Genomic DNA, 20,000 nt, shown 5'->3' with positions numbered 1-20,000 from the left:
AATGAAATTAAGTTTCAGTGAAATTGATGGAATGAAATTAGTTTCAGTGAACTTGGAGTGAAAGTAAGTTTCAGTGAAATCAATGGAAGGGAATTAGTTTTAGTGAAATCGATGGAATGAAATTAGTTTCAGTGAAATCAATGGAATGAAATTAGTTTCAGTGGAATGAAATTAGTTTCAGTGAAATCAATGGAATGAAATTAGTTTCAGTGAAATTGATGGAGTGATATTAAGTTTCAGTGAAATTGAGGGAATGAAATTAGTTTCAGTGAAATCGATGGAATGAAATTAGTTTCAGTGAAATCGATGGAATGAAATTAGTTTCAGTGAAATCGATGGAATGAAATTAGTTTCAGTGAAATCGATGGAATGAAATTAAATTTCAGTGAAATCGATGGAAGGAAATTAGTTTCAGTGAAATCGATGGAAGGAAATTAGTTTCAGTGAAATTGATGGAAGGAAATTAGTTTCAGTGAAATCGATGGAATGATATTAAGTTTCAGTGAAATCGATGGAATGAAATTAGTTTCAGTGAAATCAATGGAGTGAAATTAGTTTCAGTGAAATCAATGGAGTGAAATTAGTTTCAGTGAAATCGATGGAATGAAATTAAGTTTCAGTGAAATCGATGGAAGGAAATTAGTTTTAGTGAAATCGATAGAATGAAATTAGTTTTAGTGAAATCGATGGAATGAAATTAGTTTCAGTGAAATAGATGGAAGGAAATTAGTTTCAGTGAAATCAGTGGAATGAAATTAGTGTCAGTGAAATCAGTGGAATGAAATTAGTTTCAGTGAAATCAATGGAATGAAATTAGTTTCAGTGAAATCGAATTTTAGTGGAATCAATGGAATTAAATTAGTTTCAGTGAAATCAATGGAATGAAATTAGTTTCAGTGAAATCGATGGAATGAAATTAAGTTACAGTGAAATCGATGGAAGGAAATTAGTTTCAGTGAAATCGATGGAAGGAAATTAGTTTCAGTGAAATCGATGGAGGGAAATTAGTTTGTGAAATCGATAGAATGAAATTAGTTTCAGTGAAATTGATGCTCTGTCGCGTAGTGGATCCATGTTTGCGCAGACGTCAAGTATTTTTTTGAGCAGCAGAACTCTATATTCTTTTCTTAAAAGCTGCCGTGCCACTTCAGGCTTTTTTTTTTTTCTCGAAAAATGCCTCGCCTCATCTGCATATTTCAGAACAACTGATTAGCTCTCTGTGAAGGTGTCCTGAAAGGAACCTATCACGTTGGCACTTTGGGTTTGTAGTTCCGAAATGATAACAATTTCTGGATTCTTATAAAAATCTTCTGGTAATCAAGAATTTGTCAATTGGAACTCCAAAAGTTCAAGCGAAGATGCAATGCATTGCTACCTTAATACTATTCCTTTCTTGCATTTTAATATTAATTTATTTTTTATTTTTAAATAAGTGTTATCTCTTTCTGTATTTCCCTTTACTCCTCTTACTTTTTCCTAATGAACACCTTAATATTCTTTGGAAGCTTGAATTTCAAGTCAATGGCCCCTTTTGTGGGCTTGTTCCATATGAATAGGGTTCATGTCCTGAATAATGATAATAATTAAGGAAAGTTATTTTCTTGAATATCATTGCTGTATCTGAATGTTTTTGTGGAGGGAGGAGGAATGATAAAGGTTTTGGAAAACCATTAATTTGTAAAGCATTTAATAATGAATACATTTTATTAACCTTACTATGGTAGCATTCGAACTGGTTTGTCAATCTCCCATTGTTCGGATAAAATCTATGATAAATATGAACCGGAATTTCGTTTAATTTTTCGGGATTTATGGTGCGATTATTGCATTATTGTAAAGTTCTGTAGGCTATATATAGAGATATTCCTTATCCCTTTTTATAATGGAATTGTACAATGATGTTCCAATGGCGCAAAAAAAAAATTGGTCTGAGTTAGAGTTTGTAACTGTTGTAAATTATCTTTTATTTCGTGGTTACTGTTTTTGCTCTCATGACATCGATTTGGGAGAAACTGATAAATAATAAATGGTTATACTTGCCAAAAAATGTAGTTTATCCCTGCATTTATGCAAAAGGAAAAGGCTCACAATTGAGAAGAGAAATTGCATGCCTGGCAAAGTTGACCCTTCGAGGCTTTTTCGTGCTCTTTACCAGATAACTGTCACATTTTTTTTTATATATCTCCTCCTAATTTCTTTTTGCCTATCATCAAAGAAAAAAAACTTAGAACAACAACGGTTAGAACCTTTAGTGATGTGTCTGATTTCGTTTCACAAAATGTAAACGTTAGTGAATTTTTCATTAGTCGGCGAATTCCTAAAAAAAAAAAAAAAAAAAAAAATACATGAAAAGCTTGAATTTTCGATTTTCGCGTGGCTTTCTTCAGCTGACAAATCTCAGCCTACCTGCCAACTAGTAAGATTCCGTCGGCAGTATCCCGATTTTAAGGCTTGCTGTATCTCTGCTGCTCCTGTCACGGAAGAATTTTTCCCCCACCAAGACATTAAGATACGAGAATAATAATACTATTATACAGATGCACTGTTGTCAGTCTTCTTGCCTGGAGACATGGGTCGGAGAATGGCACTGTGTCATAGTTGACATTGTGGGTATGAAGACTACTGACGTTTACGCTGCCTGGGAATTAGGGTAGGCCTGTCCTACCTGCTATTACATGATATTCCTTGTGTGTATGGGTCTTATTACTGATGTGGCCAGGTGATGTCTTCCCACTGGGAGGCAATTGAAGTGCTGATTTCCATTTTTAGTGGTAAGGTACGATGGTATTGAAGTGATTCCCTGGTACTCAGTTCGTTTCTTTATTACTCATTACATCATGCCAAATTCTCCCAGGCCTAGTCTCCTGGACTTGGTTAATTTACAATAGTCTTCAGAACTCCTGGACTAGATCCCTGGAAATATTCCTTTTATTTAATTTTTATTTCAGGAAAAACAATACAAGTTAGTAGTTTAAAACAACAAAAATAACTTTATATTGAGAGACCTCAAAGAAAAAAAAAATACATCAACTACATACCATGGGAATTGCTTTTCCTTCATAATAGGATATGTATCAAATGTGGAGCAGCCCTGGAATCAATTCACAGTAAGGTCCCCTGTCGGACGGCCATTTTGTGGTACCCTTTTGGCACTGGTATTTATAAAAACCTTATACAAACAAAACACTTATAACTATCTTTTAACGTTTTACAACCCTATCAAATGCTAAGTTACAATTCAAATCAACACAGCAAAATTCCATGACAACTAATGAATGTGAAGCATCTTTCACGACAATGAAAATTTTCCAATTTAAGGCATTGCAATCACGTTTGACTGGGCATGCAACAACGCTGCACTTAAATCTTCGTCTGCTACTGTTCTTTCATGATAGTGATCTGTTCCAACTAATGAACTAACGGTAATATTACTTTAAAAGCTTACCTTGCAAGGGATAGATAATTTGTATTAATAATTTTGTAAAATAGCCAAAATGAAGGGTGGACCGGTTGACGTCCTTCTCACACCTTGGAGAGCATTCGTGATCCTTACATGTTTTGCTAGTGTTACCAAATGCAGACGAAAGATTCAGGACAGCGCTCCCATACTTAGTGAAAGAAAAACAAAACGAGGGACTGGCTACACTGCTATGCATTCGATGTCCACAACAAAAATGAAAGCATTGTGCAGTCCCAATCAATCTTACAACAGTAGTGTAAAGATATTAGAGGAGGATGATTAATCAGTTCCTAAATAAATCACTAATAATTAAAGGAATATTTTTCCCATTACACTCCGACCAGAATAAAAATTCTTTCGATGTCAAAATGACGGTTTAAACTGTGCACATCGCTTAATTTATCCCAAATTTCCGCCCTTTCATTTTGGTCTTGTGGCAATGTGGCTTTTAGCACCATTCAGTTCACGGTGTGACGTCCGTGCCTACACGAGTTGGGATAGAAGAGACTTTTTAGCCTTGGCAGGCAACTCTTCTAGGACAAAGGACACACTGAAATCAAACCCGGGGGTGGAAGGGACCCTTTAAGCCTTGATAGGCAATCCTAAGAGGTTACTCTGAATACAAACCTTGTTCTCTAACCTTGGACTGTGCCATAGCCATTGTACCGTGGTCTTCTATGGTCTTGGGTTAATGGTACCTTTCGAGAGATTACAATCAGGCATTTTTACTCTTTTTTGTTCAGTTTCCTGTTTTTTCGAAAAGTGTAGGATGGGCAGATAGAAAGCAAAAATTGCCTGGTGGATTAACAGGAAAGCGTCTTCTTTACCTAATCTGTTTCTTCTCAGCTTAGCTGTATTCATCCCTTCATTGAAATCATTGTAAGTAACATAAATACTGTTGTTGATTTTATTGTTAGTTCTGTTAATTTTTCTTTGTTTTTGGTATGTATCTATCTATTTTATATTGTTAATTTTAATTCTGAGAGACATTGAGCTTAACCCTGGGCCTACGACTCATTGCAGAGTACTTTACCCAAATATTCGAGGTTTGTGCCCGTAACTATGATGTGATGTTTTCGTAAGTTATAATAAGTCAAAGGTTGAATTTTTAATCCAAGGGGTTTGATGGCCTCGACTTTATCGTCAGAACATCCCCACATGCTAAAGGTATGGCTGTATACATTAGGTCTGAATGACCTATATATCGTCAGAAAAACTTGGATTGTAGTTGCGATTAAGTGCTTTGTTTTAAGATTTTCAGTAAGTCTGACAATTACTGTATTATGTATTTCCTGTTTACCGCAACCCAAATATTGATGATTATATATATATATATATATATATATATATATATATATATATATATATATATATATATATATATATATATATACTGTCTCTTGGAGAGGATTAGTATGGCTCAGTTACAGTATTCACAAGCTTCATTTTTTTTATGGGGAGAAAGCAGAGCAAAGCACAGCAAATGGTTTAATTCAAATTCCACAGGTCAACATGGTCGGCTGCTCTAGTTATGTACATCCTCCGATTTTGTCCAGCCAACTGAGGAACCTACGCATATTTCTTGCGATAGACTAGACCTCTTATTCATAGATGTGTCCATTGAGATGGAGATATCTGTCACTCAGTATATTCCTAATGCCATTATTGGAAAAATTTTCTGGCTGAAAACTAGAGTGAGCGGGGTTCTCTTTATTGAAGCTTGTCAGGCACTTAATATTTCAGATGCAATTTTAGATCCAGATCCCAAAAACAAGTTAAATGAAATGCTGATGGCTATTTTAGTAAGGTAAGGTATGTCCCTAGAAAGGTCATCAAGATTAGGACAAATGACCAGCCATAGTTTGATGATACATATAGATAAGCTTACCGTGATAAACAGACCAAATTCATCAAATGGAGACAAGATCTTTCACATGAAAATTACACCATTTTAATCGAGTCTCGCTGTGCTGCGACTAGAATTTACAACATAGCTGAGAGAAGTTACATGATTCCATAAAGAGGAAAGTTGAAGGAATTACTCAGCCTCATCTTTGGTGGACCAAATTGCCATCTTGTATCTTTGGGTGAGGCTCGTCGACCATTCCACCATTACTAACAGATGATGGTAGATTGGTTACTGGGCCTAAGTAAAAGGCTGAACTGGTTCATTGAGCTTTGAAGCTAGGCAGTCAGTTGAGGATGTCCCTCTCTGTGAGTCTTGTCATCCTTAATTATTCTTACAAAATTTGCATTTCACTCTAGGAATGTTGAGAAAAATTTTGATAATCTTGATAGCTGGGGTTGGGAAGATCCTTATGATGTCTTCCCTTTGTTTTTTAAAAAGGTTTGCAGTGTGTTGTCTCCCAAGATTAATAGATTCTATAGATTATTATGTTGACACAGTATCTTTGTAGATGAGCACAGGCTTAGTAACACAGGCCTGTTCTAAAGAGTGGCATATCTGCAGACTGCAGTAACTGCAGGCCTGTTTCTATATTCCACGTGCTTTCCAAAGTTGCAGAAAAACTTACTTTTAAGCCACGTACAAGTATGTGTAATCCAAAGGATTTTTAGCTGGTAATCAATATGAACACAGGAAGCAGTTAGGTACCTGCTATGCTTTTTCAGATTTTACATGCCATTTTCAAGAGGAACCTTGATAAGGGTTGAGTGTAGATTACTTCAAATAGATCTCAGTGTCATATTCGATTTTATAAATCATGTGGCACTTTATAAAATTTATAAACTTCAGAATCTTGGAGTGGGTGGCTATGTTTTAGCATTACTCCAAGATTTCCACACAGGTAGGCAGCTGATAATGCAACACTTATTGGTGTAGTAAAGTCTACACTTATGGGAAATGAAACTGCCCTTAGTCTCATTCGTGACATGGGTTAGTCACGTGAATGATGTAGTCGGTGGGGTGTGAGGCTGAACTACAGAAAAACGAAAACACAATTGATTAGTAGATCTTGTACTGATTTTCCACCCCATCTTCCCCTTCAAGTGAATGGGACTCTGCTGAATAAGTCACAAGCTTTAACTTTACTTGGCGTAACTTTTAATTCCATCTTATATCTTACTTTTTAGATACATCTAATGAAATGAGCAAATGCCGCATTTAAGTAAGTTATTGCACGTAAGGCCTCTTTTATTTATAGCAGTGATAAAATCAATGCAACCTGTTTTAGGTCGTTGTTCTTCCTTTACTAGAATACTGTTCTCCAATTGGGATGTCTGTTTCTGCCAGAGATTTATCTCTTTTAGATAGAATGGTCCGTGGTGGTAGGTTTCTGTTTCCCAACATTAGCAGTTATGACTTGGACCATCGAAGGATGGTCTCTTGTTTGTCAATTTTCCATAAGTTGTATTGTAACAGAGATCTTTCGCACTCACAATTGATCTCTGATCCTCATTTTCTGCCGAGAACGACCAGAGTTACTGAACAGCAACACCAGTTTGCGTTAAATGTACCTTGCTGCTGAACTGTTCAGTTCCCGAGGTCCTTTAATCCTCACACTGTTGGACTGTGGGGCCGTCACCTTGAGGATGATGTGCAGCTGGAACCTCAAAAGTTAAAGCGAAGATGCAATACATTACTACCCTACAGCAATTCTACTTTTATTTAAATTTTTTATCTATTCTCTCATTAATTTGTTGATTTTATGAATTTCAAGTCGATGGCCCTTCTTGGGGTTGTTCCATATAAATAGGGTTCATCTTCTGAATAATAATTATCATTGAAATTAAGCCAACCTTATGCTGATACAGGCTCTTGCTTTAGGGCAGACCGTAAATACCCTGTCTGAGCTCCCTTAATGCATTATTGCACTACCAGAAATAAAGCGCTTAAGTTCTTCTGCTCATGTGTTATCATTTATGGTAATACTGGTGCATTGCATCACATTGTAACGAGATACAAAGTCGAAGAAAATTTCCTGCCATCGGTTAGGGTTTGGGTACTTGTCCTGTCTGGAGAACCAGGCATGCATATCAGAGAGCTTGCACATACTAGGGCCCTGGATTTTATGGAGTATGTATGTTGAGGGAAGCATAAATTTTGCTTGTTGATATGGCATTCTGTTCAAGTCAGTTCTTGTTGGAATAGCCTTTATTAGTCGTAATATATGACTGGTATGTGATGTTAGAAAATAAGAGAAAGAAGGGAACTCGATATTACAAAGAAGATAACTTTCCCAGAAAACAGGATGTTTAATTGCCTCTTGATTTTTTGATAGCGATGAATGGAAAATATGACTATGATAAGTTATAAATTTTTATTTAATTGTTGAAACTTGAAGATTAGCAGGAATGCTAATAGATTCACAATTTCGTGAAAAACAATCTGAGTAATAAAAATCCACAATTATATAGTAAATATATTACTATGTAAAAAATATATTTACTATATAATTGTGGATTTTTATTACTCAGATTAGCAGGAATCCCATCGAGGGATTGACTAGCTTTAACTGACACAAGCATCATCTAAGATATCTTTAAGGAGCAAATTTTTTTTTTCCTTAAGACAGCGAAACTTATGAATCGTTTTGTCAAAATTACCTTTTATGCGGGATATAAAAAGTATACTGAACTTTAACCGCTGAAATAGGAGAAAAACGTTATGGCACTCTTAATATCCAATTTCTGAATATAAGCGCACACAAAACGAATACCCTACTAGGAAATACACGTAATGTACCAGGTTTTGTAAACTTGACAGTGAAAACAACTTTTCAGGTACTGGTCTTCCGGCGATGGTATGGAAGCTGTGTGGACCATATGCCATCAGTAGAATGCATGTACCAAGTAACTCAACTGACCTGCTTGATAACCTGAAGACAGAGTTCTCAATTGAGACCTAAATTGTTCTGTGCAAGTCGCCTTCATTTTCTTGAATGGGCCAAAGAAGTCACCCATGAGAAGTTCAGGTAACATTTCATTTCTCATTTTAATTACAGACATTTCTTTACTAAAACTACCGGTGTATATGATTTTAATGACAGCCACGCTTGTACTGAATCATTAAGGTTAGCCTTTTGATTAATGGTGTTTTCTTACCGATCTTTAATTAGGTAACAGTATAATTTTTTATGAGTCTCTGTTGCGATTATCGCAGTCTCATATAATTAACCTGAGATCCATCTTCCCATTTGCGCTCTTAAGTTAGCATTGTACAAAAAGTCTAAGGTTCGCGCCTCACCGTGACCTATAACCGCTAAAAAATTACTAAGGTAAGCTAGAAGTTTTAGTAAGGCTTTGTTAACCCTCCCCTTTATCAGGATTCTAAAGTGGACTTAGTAAAAAAATGTCATGGTTGACTTTTTGAGGATAAGCTCCTTTATAATCCCTGTCTGTTGGTGCTAGATTTTTTATTTGTTTCAGTTTTTAGTTTTGGATTGTAATGTCGAACAGACCTAGCAGATTCGTGAAAGGAATTACTTACTTATTTTTCCAAATGATACCCACCCCTGGGGCGGTTACAAAAGGCCAGCAGTGTCACAAATTACCGCATCTACCTTGTGGAGATCAGAAATCTCGGTTCTGTGACTGACTTTCCCTGCACCGACAGGCTTAAAATATTCATGTCTCTGTTCCCCTCGATTTCTGTAATCATCCCTCGTTTACAAGGATTGTCTCTGACTTCCCTCGGGGCGAGATCCATATCATTTAACTTAAGTTTCTTTATTCATTCATAAACTGGCTCAGAGGGGGTGGGGTTTCATTTTCCCATTCCATCTGCTTCCAGATAAAAATGTTTTCTTACATTCCTGTGATTGAAGGTTGGAAACATATGGATATTTCCCATTTTTTTGTTTGTTTATTTATAAGATTATCAGAAAGAATTATGATAACTTTTGTCTCTGGGTGCCTTATTCTGAAATCTGTGTATTTGTAATTAGCTGGTTACGAACAAATCGAATAACGTGTTCGTTAATTTAAATTTTTCCTAAAAGCTTTTTGATAGATTTACCTTTGACAAGAAAACAAGATATTTAAGTGTAAATGAGGGTGAGAATGGAACACTATTTTAGAAAAGTACAAACTTTATTCTTTACGAAATAGATACAGAAAAAGAAAATGGTTCTTCAGTCAGAGCAGAGCGCTTTGGTGCTGTTGATATGGGTGTTTAATCATGGGGCTGGGTGCGTCCCTTTGACTTAGCTTCTGGTATCAGAGTGAACCCATCCAAATTCACCTGAACTAAGGTTCGGCAGTTGTTAGTTATTTCAAAAGCATTTTTTTTTTCATGACAATCATTTTGCAGCCCTGCAGTGTGAAAGCTCATCAGTGTTAGAATAACAAGTAATTGGTGACTCACTTATGAATTTCTGAAATAGTGAGACCCTTTTGGGGGTGGGGACTCAAAATAGATAACGTGATACCATTATGTCAGGCCACGATAGGGGCCTGGGTCAAGGATTAGGTAATGCTGGCTTGTGGTTCCACTTGACTTGTAACTTTTTGCAAACCGGCCGGGATTCATACACCAGTGGGACATAGTATTAAAAGGAAAGCACCCTTGAATGGAACGGCGTTTCCTAGACAGTGGAATATCTTGTAAATAATGGCTCAGCGAGTTTAAGAATGCAGATTTCGACTTATGGAAGTGATTTTAGGAATTTACAGATGAATTTGGGACCTAACATGTCACTGAATTGATGATCTAGGACCACGTGTGTAGGTGAGAAAACAGTTGACAGATGGGCATATAGATAGCTGCTGCGGAAGTCATAGAGAAGTGGAAGATATGAACGAAAGGAAGGAGATACGAATGATATAAAAGGAAAAACCAAGATGGAGCAAAACGTGGGTGGATTTCATTGTCAGTATATCGAGTTTATATTTGCTTCAATTTTTTTATCTTAACAGAGCAGTTCCTTACACAAAATGATTCTGGCCCTCCAACGGCAGGTTTAAAGACTTACGGGTAGAAGTCCCCACACTCTAAGGTATCCCAAGCAGTGCAAATATTTTATTACCTTTAGCCATTTTCATAATACTTCAACTTTTAATCTGGCAGAAGCATCCAAAATCTCATTCCGTTTTTACTTTCTAATGCGTTTTGGATGCATGGCACGATTTACTGGTCTTTTTAAGTAGGACAGTCAGTGGTAAATTTTTACTAGATTTCATCGTATCATATGATATTACTGTGGATATTGAATATTAAGGAAAAGCACTGTCACTATACTTTCGCTGACAGCTTAACACCTGCTCCACTCTGTATTGATAGGGTGCTCTTTTGTTGCATCAAACAGGTTGGATTAGGCGTTCTGCATATTTTTCTCATTATCATTTAATAACCAATATGTCGTAATGTCTAGTACTTATTCTGGCTTATTCACTTTATATATAGAACTAAAATAAAAAGAAACCTAAAGTAGCTCTCTAAACAGGATAATTGCTTGGAGGTAATGTTAAACTATGATTTTTTAACTATGCACTATTGTCAGATATATTTCTGCATGCATTTACTGCATAATCTGCTCAGCAGTATAGTTTTAGGATTAGCCTCCTAATCCATCAAGAAAACTAAATAGTCCATGAAATATGAACGCCAGGAATCCAAAAACGTTATGGCTGATTAACTGCTAAGTTTAAGGTACGTTTTACTTGGTTCCATGTAAACTAACATATTTAACTTCAAAATTTCACCCATTGGAAAGAGGTTCTCCGTATGATGTCGAGAACTGAAATAGGTAAAAGCTTGATTGACAATACTGTAATGTAGTAGTTCTTCATAGTGATGATAGCGCTCTGAGTGAATAGCAATATTTTTAGTCAAGGTACATCGTTCTTCCTCGACGATATTCAAGACCTGAAACAAGTACCAGTAACACAGGTGCCATTTTGTTTATTAGTTAGTACTTGCAGTGGAAGGATAACCTACGACATCTTGCCAAATGTGCTTTGCTCTTCCTGTAAGACGAAGAGGATTTATGATGTAAAAGCTTCATTACTACTACTACTACTACTACTACTACTACTACTACTACTACTACTACTACTACTACTAAAACTTGCTAGCATACCGTATGGCAACTTGTTTTTTCTGAAAGTGAAAGCTGTTCACGCCATCTTGCCAAATTTGCTTTGCTTTTCCTGTAAGACGAAGAGGATTTATGATGTAAAAGCTTCATTACTACTACTACTACTACTACTGTTACCAATACTATTACTACTACTAAAACACCTCGAAGACTTGTTAGCATACCGTCTGGCAACAATTTTTTTCTTGAGTGAAAGCTGTTCCTAGGCTCTTGATTTTCTTTCTGTTTACCCTCATTTTCCTTAGCCAGAAGAAAGTTTATTATAGCCATCTACGTCAGTTGGTATTGCTGTAAGGTAATAAGGTAGTTGAGGCAATAAATTAAAATCAGTTTAATTTTATAGCTTTGCTGCAACTCAGTCATCTTTTGTTACTAGCTCTTTTCACGAACTGATACAAATGTTATGCAGTGGCATCTTCCTAATATCTTTTCTCTTGTTGCTCACATTTAAGTTTTGAGTGGTAAATTGTTTCAATGCCGGAAGTTTGTGCGTTGAGAATTTTGATTGGGTCAATAATTTTATATATAAATAGTAGTGGAAGTTGTTTACATCCAGTTATTGCATAATGTACTTAAGTTTGCTTGGGTGCGCTAGGACTGGGGGACGGAACATCAGAGGCTTATTGCAATAAGCAGTTACAAGGAGTGCAATAAGGAAAGCTTTGAATATATACAGAATATTTGGAGCTATAAACATTGCTTGCGTGCACTCGTACTGTAGTCATCCTCCTTACCATCATCATCCTTAACGTTTTTACTTAAGTTTTTTCTCGTCACGGAGTTTGGTGTGAAATAAGCTCCACTGACTCTGTAACACCTTGTGAACTTTCTGGCAAAATTTCCATTTGGCCCAGGTCTTCTATGCCCTATCTTCTTGAATTTGTGGTCCTCACATCTACTGTTTTTTTATCAACTGGTCTTCACCTCTTCTCATGGCAGTCTGACGCAAATAAATTAGAGTAACTGAGGGGGCATGCATTTGTTTCTAGCCTTGCTTTAGCACCTAGGCACGCGACTGAATTTGGGTATGCATCTGCATCTGGATAAGCAGGTAATACCTTGAAGTAATGTTTAACTTCCTTCTTTTGTACTTTCCTGTTGATGAAAAAGCTATGTGCTGGAATCAGTATATGCGAGAGTTCTTGGTAGCCTGTTTCCTGCTCATTGGGCAAAATGCTTCGGAGGCCAGGTCAATGATTGTTCCAGAATCTTTGATGATGGGGTATCCATTCGTGTCCCGGTTCCAGAAATGGATCGTGAACGAAAACGGGAATCTCTGGAGGGAGGAGTGAGGGACGTGTGAATTAGTGCCAGACTGGAAGTAGTGAACTTTTTCTTGACGAACACAGGTTAATGATAAATACAGGCCGAAATTAAGAATGGATTGCCTTAGTAAAAATAAAACGTGATTATTTTAAATAATGGAGTTTAGCATTTAGACTAAGTAATCATCTCTTAACACAGATATGTGCACTGTATGCAGAAAAATATAGATATCATAAAAACTCAAAGTTTTTTTTCTTGAACACTCATAACCCTCTAATTGTGAACAAAGAGGCTTCGGTTTACTTTTCATTAATGTTATAATAGTGGTAAAATATGTCTTTGCAGGCACACTTACCTTCTTTAAATCTCTTTCCATTGATTTCCGGAACAAAACCTTGCGCTGAGTATGTTGAACTGGATGGAAAGCTCTGGTAGATAGAATTGTGAGATTCTCACACTTCGAAATGGGTGAGAGAATGACGTCTTTGCAAGCCAGTCTCAGAACAGATGACACAGTTTGAGGACCATTTTCCCCCCACTCGTTGGGCTGAAAGGAAGTCATGATTAAGAACGATGCTTACATATAAAAAAATAGGGAAAAATACTCTTAATTAAACATAATTATAGAATAAATAACAGTATTTGTGATTTTTGTCTAAATATAAAGTTTTGCACAAAGTAGATTTTAACTATTTTAATTGATTAAAGTTGGCAAAAATCCTGAGCAGTGCGTATATACTCGTATATAAGCTACTTAGACTTTCTTATATAATGGAACGATACTATAGTAGATTGACCATTTTTAAAATTTGGTTCCCCGGGAGCTAATTAATTTAAGTTCTTCGATTGGAATAAAATTTTACTGTATTCAGCAGTCTGGTTTTCTAGAAATAGGCAGTCAGTAGAGGAGTGTTGTTTCTTGTATATTTCTTAGAAGTAACTAATGGAGGGAATGTCTTTTCTGATAGCCAGATTGTCCTTGCAACTCGGATTTCTATTTTAAAAGTGTTACAGTACTAATCATATGCAAGTGATTTATATGTTCAGTTTAGATTTGACAGTGATGCTTGATGGAACAAGAAACTAGTTACAAGACATTACTTCTGTAAATACAAGTTTTTAATGTTTTGTTTAGTGTGCGACAATTAGAAATAAAGCATAGAGTGAGTAGAAATATGAAAGTACTGAAAGCTGCAAATTCCTCACGTTGAATTTCTCATTAAGATAAGACATAAAGTGCAGGAGCATTTTGTGATGGCGATTGAAGTGGAAGAATGCTCCGTTGACTAAATTGAAGGCTTCCAGTCCTATGACATTCCGGAGCCCCGCCACGGGAGAGATGCAGATGATATCTGTGTCACTATAGAAACCTCCCACCTTCCATACGAGGGCAAGGCGCATCATGTCGCTTAGATTTACTGCTGGCCACTCTGGAAAAAGGGGTTGAATTGTCTTGAATTTGTAGGTGAGATTGCTTTTCATAAGAACACAATGTTCCCTCCTTCACCAGTGCATAATTCTGAAGAATATTTCAGTTGATGGTTCTTTCCAGTGACTTGCTATCTTTATTTGCTATACGTGTGTCTCTTTATGACAGAGGACAGTAATTATGATTATCATCTATATTATTTAAACATTTATTTAGATGGTCAGACAGTCTTACCACTCTGGTTTGTCTTTTACTTATATCATCATGCCCTCATACACATCATAAAGCTTATTGCCTTTGAATGGCAGATAACATTATAGGAGTTTTCTTTTTACGTTGGCTGCCTTCGAAGACATTAAAGCATATATTGCAAAGCATTCACAGCTTTTTTGTCTAGATGCATGCCATTTCTCGGTAATCGTGCATCAAACTATTGTGGTGTGATCCTGTATTACCAAGCTTTCCCCAAATTTTGTAGCTTTTGTTGGTGTACCTGCAGCGTTGCATGTGGTGTTATTGCTGTGTAGGGTGCAGGGTTTGTTTTGTTTGGCCCCACCACCTCCAATAAGGGCCAGGAAAGTGCTGACACTTCAAGAGAAAACAGGAAATCGTGGAGAGAATCAAGATTGGCTGGTCAGTGACACGCTTCTACCTTGCAGGACATCAAGGTTGCCAAAGACAAGCTGAAGAAGTACACAGCAGATTTTTGGAAGATGTCCAAGAATTAGGTATACAAGATGATGACCAAGTCTAGCCATGAGAAGATTGAACAGTTGATCTTGGTCCGGTTGTGTCAGCAGAGATTGGCCAGGGTGCATGAACATGGTGGTGAATTGAAGGCTGCAGCTATGAAATTTGCAGGTCTGCATGGGGTTGCGGGCTTTAAGGCGTCCAGGGGTTGGATGTTTCAGTTTAAAATTTGACTTGTGCTTTCTAACAAGAAGACTCCTGCAAAGCCTTGGTTGTACAGAAGAGGGAATACAGGAATTTCAGCAGACACTGAAAGATTTGATGATAAAGGAAGGTCTTTTTTTAAAGCCATATCTACAGTGTCAGCAAAACTGGTTTATTCTATTGCTCCTTGCCCACCAACACCTGGCGTATGAGAAGGAAAAGAATGTATCTGGTTGAAAGCTTTCAAAACATCATGTGTCTGCTTTGTCATATGCAAATGTTTCTGGCAGAAATGCTTTGCTTTTTGTGGACAATGTACCTTTGTATCCTACCACAACCCAGTTGGTTTGTGATAAAAGGTGTATTAGGGTCATGTTTTTGCCTCCTTATATGACTGCACTCTTAAAACTGGTGGACCAGGTTGTTTTGTTGCAACAAAGTGGCTATACTGAAGGAAGCTCCTGGAGGAGGCAATGGTGTGTTTGAGGACGAGTAGGAGGGAAAGGAGCGAGGCATGAATACATGGGTGGACAGACTCTGGAGAATCTTTGAAGGTATTCGCTGAAGTCAGCAATCTACAGCTTTGCAGATGCTTGGAAGGACTTTATCTCTCAGACCTTTGAGCATGTTAGGAACCATATCCTCAAGGGGAGAAGGCCAGATTGACTTCCAATATTGACAGCTTTTGTGCCCAACTTGCGAAGGGAGAAAACGATGTTCCAGAGTACGACATACAAAGAGTGGCTGGTTAATGATGGCGGTGATGCTGGCTTCCATATATTGTCTGTCAGCGAGATAGCTGCTGCCATTGTTGTTGGTGAGATTGATGAGGAAGCCCCAGAAGATGATGATGAAACTGACAATGAGTGTGCAGCACACTCAGACACATGTGGGTGACCTTGGAAAACTTCATCAAGCTGATAAAGAACCCAGCAGGCCTTGAAGTGTGCTGAAGGAGCATGAGAAATGCAGTGGTGGTTGATTGCAAAGCAGAGTCATCATTGTTTTTCCAGAGTATCCTCGACAGCTTCTTCAGACCCCCAACCGCCATGCACCCAAGCCCATTGGCATCCGCATCTTCTATAACTCAGTTGTTCAGCTCAGAGACATTAGCAAACATTTTGGCACGCTGTTCTTCCAGCCAGGAGTCTGATGTGTATGCCACCTCTGGATGACCCTTTAGGCACCTTAGTGTCTCTTCTAACTAGTTCACCACTTCTTGACATGGATTAGGAACGGGAGACAGTGGTGATGGAGGAGGGGGGAGGACTTGTAAACCTTCCACACAAGTTTTTAAGACTGCGGCATGTGTACCCAGTTTCAGCATTGCTCAGGGGTAAGAGAGATAAATTTTTTTTAGATAGCACTGTTTAAAAACAAAATAAAAACGGTACAAACTGACAGTTTTTCATCCATTCAGTTGCTTATAAGCATATAATGTGTATACGAAGTTACAAAGTAGGGGAAAAAAGGTAGCAACTTATGGTTTTACATCCACTCAGCACTGTTAAGGCCATTGTTTGTTGTTTATAAATGTATATATAGTTTGTATAGTACTGTGTGGTTACAAGGTATGGGAAGTAATGGTACAGAGTTGCTGTATTACATGTAGTGTTTTCACCGCATCTGGAAATTTCCAATATCTGGCAGGGTCTTGAATGTATTAATCTGGATAAACATAAATGTTAAAATGATCAACATTCCTAGACAGAACCTTCAATTGTTTCAATCTCAAAGGGGGAAATATTTCTTTTGATTGCTGTCAGTGTAACAAAAGTATGTTACGCATGCAAATCTTGTAATCAAGCTACTTTTATATATAAATTTTTGAGAATTTTTTTCATGTTGACAGTATCTTATGAATGCTTCCATCCTGTTTTCATTCAACACACACAATCACTAAGGAAAGGAGGCTATAATCTCATGCCCCTGTTCTGTCAAGTATTGTTGCTTTCAGCAGTAACTCAGTCATCACTCTTATATGGATGAACTCAACTTTAGAACTATTAAATGTGGATACGTGAAGTTTTCTAAAGACAGACAACTGCTGATGCCCATTTTAGAATTTAATTCCAAAGTACCTAGTTTAGATATCAGAGTTTACCAACTAGTTTTTGTGGAGAGGTTGACTACCCGTGATGCTTCTTTTAGGATGCAAATCCAAAGTGCCAGGTTTTAATAAAAAAGATTTAGCAGTTCCCAATTTTGTCATGCTTTCAGGATATAGACTCTGCACTGTTTCAGTCAGCTAATCAAGAAACTTACCAGTGTCTTTGTACCATGCTCCAGAAAGATATAGTTCTTGGAGAGGAGTGCCTTTGAAGACATCATCCAACTCGATGGTGACGATTCTGAGGTTTTTGTGCTTCTGGAGGAGGCGGTGGACGAGGCCATCTTGAGTCTCCACCTCTGGTGAGGTCAGTACATACCACACTGTTGCTTCAGGATTCTGTTGAGCCATGCTGAAAAGGAACACTGTTCTTCAGCTACCAGTCATTTACCCCTAAGATGTGTAAGCCTCTGAAGGGTATTGTACTTAGTCTGTATTATTGTTGTTAATTGTTTAGTATGATAATAATGGTAGAAACTGTAGAAACTGAAAAGTCCATACAGTTGCAAAACAACTTTCCACAAATTAGGAAGTCCATATGTAGGAAAAATGAAGAGCATAATGTGGAGAAGTAGAGTAGAATACAATTAAAACAGACATTAGAATATCGCCAAGAAAATAGAATGTGTATAGCCTTCTTAGATAAGTTGTATCCGAGAAATGTCAGAACAGTTCAGGCAGTAGTGTAGTGCATTACAGTTGGCTTCAAATAGAGTATTAGAAGCATACATCTTCAAGATCTCATGGCCATCAGAACTGATCATGGCAGTCGGAGTTTCTTGCCTGGTTGTCAGATTTGTCCCAAAATGATACTAATCAACAAAGAAACTGGTTTTGTTAGCCTTTTTGTTGCAGGTTAGTGGACTTGTTCTCCCTTTTTTATGCATACCTTATTGGATGATGATCTCTTTGTCTTTCGCTGCTGTAAGGATTTGGTGTCTATGAATATAGTTAGCAAATGAACAGAAGTCAGCATTTTCAAGCTCTCAACAATGAAATTGAACTAGCCCATTTTTATCGTATGAGAGGGATCCACCCTTCTTTGAACTTATTCACAAATGGAAAACAAATTCCCTACTTGACAGAGACCAGATTCCTTTGGTTCATATTTGACAGCAGACACTCCTGATCTTCTTCTTTGGTTGTTTTAATGGCCAAGTGTACAAAATTACTGGATCTGTTGAAAGTAAGAAACTTGCTTGTTGATATCCTCTAAATTAAAAACCCTAATTGTCTCTTTATCATTTACTATCCAAACCAAAACCTTTGATTTTGATTTTGTGAAATTTAGGCTGTCAAGCCAAGCACTGGGGCACTTTCGGCAATCAGTTCTAAGACAGTAAAGAGAGAGAGCAGGAGAGTTTGAATAGCAGGGGAAAGGGATCCGAAAAAATACAGGGGATGAAGTACAAGGATTACAAGATGGAACTGGGAGGAAACCCCACAGATGCACTAAGGATTAATAGTTTAAGAGGGTGGACAGCAAGATTGAAGGAAGGAAGCTGGAATTTAGGCAGAAGTAAAAGGCAAAAAAATTAGTTGCAGCTAGGGGCCGAAGGAACGCTCCGAACACCTTTTTGCAATCCCTGCAGTGCACCAATTGAAGTGCACTGGAGGCACTGCTTCTCTACGGGGAAGCCCAGATTTTTGATTGTCGCCAAAAGAAAATTGTTTCTTTTTCTAAGTTTTATTTAGGAAAGTGCACGCGCGCTAGCGGGCGTGCATAAAGTGACCACCCAACTCTTCATTCCTTTGGAAGAAGGTATGCAGTTTAACATGTTCAAATTATGGAGTCTGAAGTTGATTAGAATCTGAGACAGAATCATGAATTCTTACCTGCCCTATTATCATGTAGAGACATGATAAAAAAGTACTGACGTTTTTATACGTGTCCTTTCTTACCTCTCAACGCTGCACCAGGCACGATACTTGGGCTTCGAGTTGCAGGAGGTCTCTGTCAAGATGATGTTCAATTCGCTCTCCTTCCACTCAGTTTCATCCCTGCTCATTATAAAGTCCAGTAAATAAATCTTGCAAAAATGTAATCAATAAATCTTGCAAAATGTTTTTTAATCATATTAGAAAAAATTATACTAGAATTATCTTCGGTAGTTATGATTTTTGGTTAGTTTCAAGCGGCTTTTATTATGTTTCAAGTACTTTCATGAAGCTAAGTGTAGAAGTATATTGTATATGGAAGGGCAGTAATGATTAAATGAAATCTTTTTAGAAAAAATGTGTAAAATGGAGTTTTTTGGCCAAATTATTCGCAGCTAAAATCATAATATCACTGTGGTGGAATACCATACATGATGCAACCCCACCCTACATAAATCAGTCAATTAGTCTCAGAAGTCACTGCCTCAAAGATTATGCTGAATAGAGGTTGCAAGACTTGCAAACTCAATAATTGAATTGTAACCTGGCACCTGAAGAAATTCTTGAGACTAAGTGTGGATGGATGAAATTCTCTGTTCGAACTACAGCGAAAATTTGTGTTCCAACCTTCTTCCATCTTGATAGAATAGTCCTCCTTGGTTAAGGACACAGAAGCGGTCTCTGGTACTGTGCCCTTTGCTTTTGCTTGCACTGTAGACTTCTTTGCTTTATGGAGATCCTTCCTGTTCTCAAAGTTGATGGCATCTGCGCAAGAGAAAAATGAATGTGGGCGTTTTCATGATGAACTATAGAAAGCAGATAGCATACAGACCCATGTATTTATATCCATTCATTAGATCATGTCATCTGTTTTTTGTTTGTTATTAAGAAAACAAAGTTGCCGCC

At 37.3% G+C, this 20,000-nt stretch overlaps 1 protein-coding gene across 1 annotated transcript in view; it reads left to right on the top strand.

Annotated features, from left to right (window-relative positions):
* LOC136841773 (cuticle protein 19-like) overlaps positions 1-20,000 on the top strand; it is a 414,507-nt gene that overhangs the window by 158,165 nt on the left and 236,342 nt on the right. The window contains exons 8-9 of the transcript XR_010854140.1: positions 8,204-8,394; positions 17,327-17,523. The gene's annotated coding sequence lies outside the window, so the exon portion shown is untranslated. The remainder of the gene's footprint in view (positions 1-8,203; positions 8,395-17,326; positions 17,524-20,000) is intronic.

Source organism: Macrobrachium rosenbergii, chromosome 1, assembly GCF_040412425.1.
Source record: "Macrobrachium rosenbergii isolate ZJJX-2024 chromosome 1, ASM4041242v1, whole genome shotgun sequence".
In the NCBI taxonomy this organism is placed as follows: Eukaryota; Metazoa; Arthropoda; class Malacostraca; order Decapoda; family Palaemonidae; genus Macrobrachium; species Macrobrachium rosenbergii.
Note: the sequence above shows the minus strand (reverse complement) of the source record. Positions and strands in the feature narration are given on the sequence as shown.